The sequence below is a fragment of the Coffea arabica genome, chromosome 5e, assembly GCF_036785885.1.
Source record: "Coffea arabica cultivar ET-39 chromosome 5e, Coffea Arabica ET-39 HiFi, whole genome shotgun sequence".
Taxonomy (NCBI): Eukaryota; Viridiplantae; Streptophyta; class Magnoliopsida; order Gentianales; family Rubiaceae; genus Coffea; species Coffea arabica.
This window is the reverse complement of record NC_092318.1, coordinates 39,882,080-39,888,837: the sequence shown is the minus strand read 5'-3', so window position 1 is coordinate 39,888,837 and position 6,758 is coordinate 39,882,080. Positions and strand designations below refer to the sequence as shown.

The window sequence follows — 6,758 nt, the reverse complement described above, 5'->3', positions numbered from 1 at the left end:
TCTTGTTGAAGAGCAGTGGCGCAATATTCTCTAATTATAGGGGTAAAGGTATGAAGTTGTATGTGTCAAATTCGAACCAGTGTTTGCAACATCTTCGAGCACCATAAAACTAAGCCTCAACCCTATTAGATTATACTACAGCCCACACCATCCCATCACTTATCTCAATATTAGGGATTCATTCGATCAGCAATCTTACCCTTCAATTGTCAAACATAAAGGGCCGACACTAAATCCTAGAGATGGCAAAATGGGCAAATTGATGGGTATAAATGGAATTAGATTCGTATCAAACCCAATCTCAAAACTAGAAAATCCATCCTGTCTAAAGGATGAGTAACCCATTGAAATTTGGGACAGATTCCTATCACCACTAAATCCTAACTCAAGGGTTCAACCGATCAAACTATGGAGACTACATCACTAAGGAATTCGCAAATCCAGACTACAAGGGAGCTCTCCATAAGTGCTGTGCTCTAGCTGACGAACAAGGCAGTTGGCTAAGCACATTTTTCATACTGGCCATTTGACTTGAAGATCCTAAATCATATCTTGGATAAATAGACACTTAACATATCCAAAATGATGCATTAGATTCAAGATTGAGCCGCTAAAATTCTTTAACAACTAATCTTCGATTCAAAAAGAATTATATCCCACATTGGTTCGAAAACTGGAGAAAGAGTCCTTAATATGTAAGTGAGGACCCAAAACCTAATAATTTAAACTTTTTGGTCAATGATGGATTCCTGACTTAATTACATACTGGGTCTTTTTGGTGAACTCTCTTTGGTGTTTCCCCGAATCTTCTAATTGCGAGATTGGACTACTCATAAGCAAGTAAATTTTTCTTAGAGTTAGATCAGAGAACTTCTCTTATTGGTGGTGGGCTAAAGTGCCAAGGAGATTGGCTAGTGTTGGACTAAGTGCGCCATGGGTTGGCAGAAGCTTGGAACTCAATTTGGATATTAAAGAAGAGTGGGTCTATGATTGAGAGAAGAGATGACCTTGGACGTTAATGTGGGTTTGCATTGAGATTTGAAGTGTGCTTGAAGAAGAGCTTATCTTGTTGGTGATAGACTGAAGTGCCAAGAAGTTTGACTATTGTTGGACCAAGTATGCCATGGATTGGCCGGGTTTGAAATCCAGTTTGGATGTTGAAGAATATTGGATCTATGGTTGGTAGAGGAAATGACATAGATGTTATGGTGGAATTGCGTTCAGTATTAAAGTATCTTGAAAAAGAATTTGTTACTCATGAAGAGGGAGATTATTAGACTCATGAATAAAGAATTATGTCTCACGTTAGTTTGGGAGAGAGAGAAAGAGTCCTTAATATGTAAATGAGAGGGCCCGAAACCCAGCGGTTTAACCTTTTTCATCAATATTAGGTTCTTAACTTACATATTTGGTCTTTTTAGCAAGCTCACTTGAGTGTTTCTCCCTAACAAGTTGTGATTCAACTACTGAACAAACATGTTTCAAAGTATACAAGAATTTAATGACAAATAATGAAAAATGTTTATCCCTAACAAGTTTGTTGTGATCTAGCCGCAAAATAAATGTCTCAAAGTGTACAACAATTTAATGACAAATAAACTACAAACATGAAAATAAACGAGACACAAGATTTTTATGAGATTATAATAACTTGAACCTAAATCCAACCCTTGTATAATTTTTCTTATCTCTTGAGTGTTTCTGTGAGGACTCGTAAAAACTATTATTTTATGCCTAATTTATGGCTTAATAAATTATTTAATTGGATTTTATTTCCAAGGAATATTTTCTAGTCTTATTAGACTTAAATACATGGTAATATAACTTCGTTATATTTTTAAAATGATTCGTTTCGAAAATTAATTTCCTAGAGCGCGTTTAGTAAAAATAGTGAATAGTACTTGGAGATTTTATCCGCGTAGTAGCACAATAAGCTTGGAATATTGGAGACTTGTACTATGGTCCTAAAATAGGTAATCTTATGAATAAATATTCAAGTGATAGTTAATAGTGCAATCGTTATAAGAATTTCTCGGAAGTTTCGCGTTATAACGTTAAATTTGACGGTACGCGTTTTCACGCGCGCGACTTCAATCGAGGGACTTTAGACCCTTATTTCGGGACAATTAAGAGTGAATAATATTTACATGAATATATATGCCTTGGAGGTTTAGTGCACTAGTGAACCAAACGCGCGAGAAAATCGAGCCGTAATCGCACCAAACGGCCCCTAATGAGAGTTGACTTTTGGGTGAATTACCACCACTTATTTCACCTTCTCTTGGAAGCTAAAGGAAATCAGATTTCCCTCCATTTTCTCTCTCCTCATTGCCGACCAGCTCCCTCCTCTCTCTAACTCATTTGCAACAAAATTTCTGCTCACTAATCTCACTCAAAACCACCCCAAATCATCTCCAAATTTAACCAAACTTGCACCACACCTAGCTTGACACTTGAGGATCATCTTGAGCTGCAAACAAGGGCTGGAAATCACGGTTTTTCTGGGGTAGTAGAGGGCCGAAAATTCTGCTGAACATCAACCCAAAGTAAGTGATGATCCACTCTTGAAAACTTGAAGTTTGGAAGCTATCTTACCTTGTTAAGTTCATGCATGCATTTGGTTAGCTTGTGTATGGTGTAAAAATGTGATTGTGGGCTCTTTGAATTCCCACACTTGGGTTGTTGTTGCTGATTTGATGAGTGATGGTGATTATATTGTTGGTTTAGTGGTTATAATGATGCATTAGTGGTGGGTAATTAGTAGAAACTTCATTGGGTGTAAGAAGCAAAAACTTCCGATTTTGCCCCTGCCATGTTCGGCCATTTTAAGGCCATTTTTTAATGAACTAATGGCTTGAATTGAATGCTTGTATGATGTATTAGAGGTGTGGAAAATTTCATTGAAAAATAATGAGGTTTGAATGGGCAAATGAATTTTTTTTTAGAAACCAGCAAATCTGGAAACTGATTCGCGTATGACTCTGACCAGCAGTAGTATTTTGGCTATAACTCTGTCCTCGGATGTCGAAATCATGTGCCGTCGGTGGCGTTTGAAACTAGACATTCCTAGCTTTAATTTGGTATATAATTCACGTTCTGATTCTTTGTGAGCAAGCCGAACCAAATGTTTTAAGTTCGCTGTCCTGTTGCTCTGTTCATCTGGAATGAAGTGTTCAGGCAGCAACTTGATACCCGATTTTGAACCAGATGGGTGCCGAATTTGGAAACGATTTCTTCTGCAATATTTTAGCCCTATGAATTTATTTTCCAACGGCGTAAGCCATGCTCAATTCCGAGTTAAATTGACTGAGTTGTGACTAAAACAAGTGGACTGCCCTGTTTTGGAAAAACCCTAATATTTGGACTGGTTTGGAACAAGATCTTGGAGTGAACTTGTTAATTGATGTTCTTGATACTAAACACTTACCAAAGGTATTATGGATGGTTCTTAGGCCTTTATTTAACAAACGAACCATGATTGGATAGTTTGCTTGATTAAACGTTTTGAATTGGGTAATGAAGGTCTAAAGGCAGATTGCCTTATAAATTTTCCCGAACTTTGATTGACTCATTAGCTACCTTCCCGAGGGTATTTTTCCCTGAATTTTGACAGAGAGATACCTTCCATATAGTATTGAAATACTGCCAATTTTGGTATCAATCCAAGTCCATTTCGATACCTAATTAAATTACTAAAGTTGGAGGTTCAAATCTGGAAAATTCTTCTCCAGTCTTGAATTTCCCCAACTTCGGGCTACCGTATCTCGGTACTCGAAACTCCGATTCTTGATCCGCTTGTTTTGTTATAAACCTCACTTGTAACACTAATTGAGCTGCAAATTTCAGAGGCCGGTTTGCGACGTGTGAATCGTGCCGAATTTCCAAAGTTGGCCGAAATCCAACTTAATTCTGCCATGTAAACCAATCCTGCACCTTCAAGCTCATTTTTGCCCACTTTTCACTTCGATTCATGGAAAAGTGTCTTCTAGGAACTTATAGTACTCTCTAAGAGGTTTCCAACGGTATAAAGTTTTCCAATTCTCGACTTGTACCGAGTGAGTTACGATTTTTCAAAGATTTAGGATAAAACTGAAATTTCTCAATTTTCAAGGCAAAGGAGTTTTTCCAAAACTCTTAATTCTCTTAGTATTATTCAAACGTTTTGCCCTCGATTTTCATGATAAAAACTCAAATAATATTGTACATAATAAAAGGCAAGTTGAACCTCGATTTACGTGTAATTGAGGTCCCTGTTTGCAAAATAATTAGTACAATCTTCTTGATAAGTGGGTTAATTGTATGATTATCCGCTATTAAATTGCCAGGCGCACAAGGAGACCTTCAAGAGGATCTCACCGTGGACACTTGAACTCCCAGAAATATATTTCTTATCGAATTGCTCGGTGAGTGTCAGGTGTATGAATTTGATACTTGCTTATTTGTGGTAATTGTTGGAAGTTTTAAAAATAAGGGCGGGTGCGTACTTTACCGCACTCGTTCTAATTTCAAATGAATGAATGAAATGTATTGAATGAATGAATGAAATGCAATGTTATGTCATGAATGCTTATGTCGCTGGAGTGAACCTCCTCGACTTTCAAATGAATGGGGGACGCCCAAACTCATAGGCCGTCCTTAGACTCGAGCCAGCAATGGGCTTGGTCGGGGATTTGGGCGAGCCATGAGATATATATAAGCTCGACCTAATAAGAGGTCTTGCTTGGCATACTCGTAGAGTATCGCCCAATAATAGACTTGTGGGCCCTTGAGGTGTACGGTGGACGGAGGGAAGTAAGTGGTGATCTACGGAAATGGAAATACCGACCCAGTTGACAGGAGGGTCAATGCGGGAAGGTATACGAATGACATCGGTAGATCAAGTGGAACTTAGCTCCTGAGAGCTACTATATCCTTGAATTGTTTCTGATTACTTTTCCTGTTTGAATGATTGATTATTGAAAAGACATGGTTTTATTTATTAAATTGGGATTGTTATTTGACAAAGTGCTTGCATGTGTGTTCTTGGCCTCACGAGCGTTTAGCTCACCCTATAGTTTTGTTTTCCTTAACAGGACCGACTCTTGGAGAAATATGGAGAAACCATCCGTTGTAATTTTGTTAAGACTCCTGTTATATATTTTGACTAGACCCTGGTTTGGGTTGTACTTTTGGAAATTGTAAACTTGAAAAGTTTGGGCCCTGATGTGTACTTTGAATTTAAGTCGTTTCATGATTACCCGATGTACTGGTTATACATTAAGTGACTTATTAAGCTTAGACGTTTCCGCATTATTGTATTCATGTTGCTCTCATCGAAGTGTTTAGTTCGGTTTGAAATTGAATGGAATTGCTTGAGTCCTGGCGTGAGTTGGGCAGGCGTCCGCGGATACCCTTTGGTCCGCCTTAGGGAGATATGGGGCGTCACAGTTTCTCCCTAACAAGTTTGTTATGGTTCAACTGCGAAACAAACATATTTCAAATTATACAACAATTTAATGACAAATAATGAAAAGTGTTTCTCCCTAACAATTTTGTTTTGATCCAGCCGCGAAACAAACATGTCTCAAAGTATATAACAATTTAATGACAAATAAACTATAAATATGAAAATAAATGAGACAAAAGATTATTATGAGATTATAACAACTTGAACCTAAACCTAACCCTTATATAATTTTTCTCACCTCTCAAGAACTCTCTCCCATCTCATGTATAAGGCTACATAATACCAACAATACCTTCTCTGATGGACTCTCCGATGGGCAAGGGAAATAGGAAAATTGCAATGTGACTACCTTGAGAGGGAAGATAAGAAGTCTCCAGGCATCAATTTGGTTCCGTCACGGCTGTCGGCAGCCTCATCTGAATAATCCTGTTAGGTGAAGTTATGAAAAAAAAAAAGAAAAAAAATGAAAATTGGTTCAACAAGGGATGAGCTCTAACTTTACTATTTCAATTACTTTATCTAAACAGTGCCATAGTCGGTTTGGCAGCAGATGCATGAACTTCCACTCCAGTCTGGACCGATAAAGCTACATACAGAATCTGTTTTATCTTTTGAAAGATTCAAGGACGCCATTTTTGTTTATCACTGCTGTAGCATCTTTCTACACTTGATGCCACAATAATCAATTTCTGAGACTCCATTGCATTACCTTTTGAGTTCTCAAATGATGCGCCTATTTGGTTTAGGGGGAATACAGGTGAAAATTCAATTTTCTTGTTACCAAATACATTGAATTATTATTGAAGCCTAGAGTCAATTGCATCTAAGAAGCCCTTGCCTTTTCCCAATTAACTTAGAATTATCGAATTCTATCTTCCAACTAACAAGGGAACCAACCAACCAATTCAAGTTCTAATCCAACATCCAAGTGATCTTAGCTAGTTTCAGTTCTGGTTTTGAAAAATAGGAAGTATGGACCAGAAAAGAAGTGGAAGTAGGAAATTATTGGACGGTAAAGAAGATAGAATCAGTGAACTTCCCGAAAGTGTTTTGAGTCGCATCCTATCCCGTTTACCAATAGAGGATGCTGTTAGAACTAGTGTTGATAAATGCGAGTACAAATGAACTTCCATTTATAACTTAACCTTTGATGAAGGAAAGAGTTTTCGATACTCGCACAAGTGAGGCAAATGGACGCGGCAGAAGGAGCCTAAAAAGACAGATTTTATGGACTTTGTGGACAGAGTGCTTCCTCTTTCTAAGAATTCATCTATCAAAGAGTGTCACCTCTTGTTTCTAGATGCCTATGATT

The 6,758-nt window shown here is 37.7% G+C and overlaps 1 long non-coding RNA gene across 1 annotated transcript; it reads left to right on the top strand.

Annotated features, from left to right (window-relative positions):
• Nucleotides 1-2,324: 2,324 nt before the first annotated feature.
• LOC140006567 (uncharacterized) lies at nucleotides 2,325-5,297 on the top strand. The gene is made up of 3 exons (XR_011814242.1): nucleotides 2,325-2,546; nucleotides 4,326-4,403; nucleotides 5,073-5,297. It is a non-coding gene; the product is annotated as an uncharacterized lncRNA (long non-coding RNA).
• The last annotated feature ends 1,461 nt before the right edge of the window (nucleotides 5,298-6,758 follow it).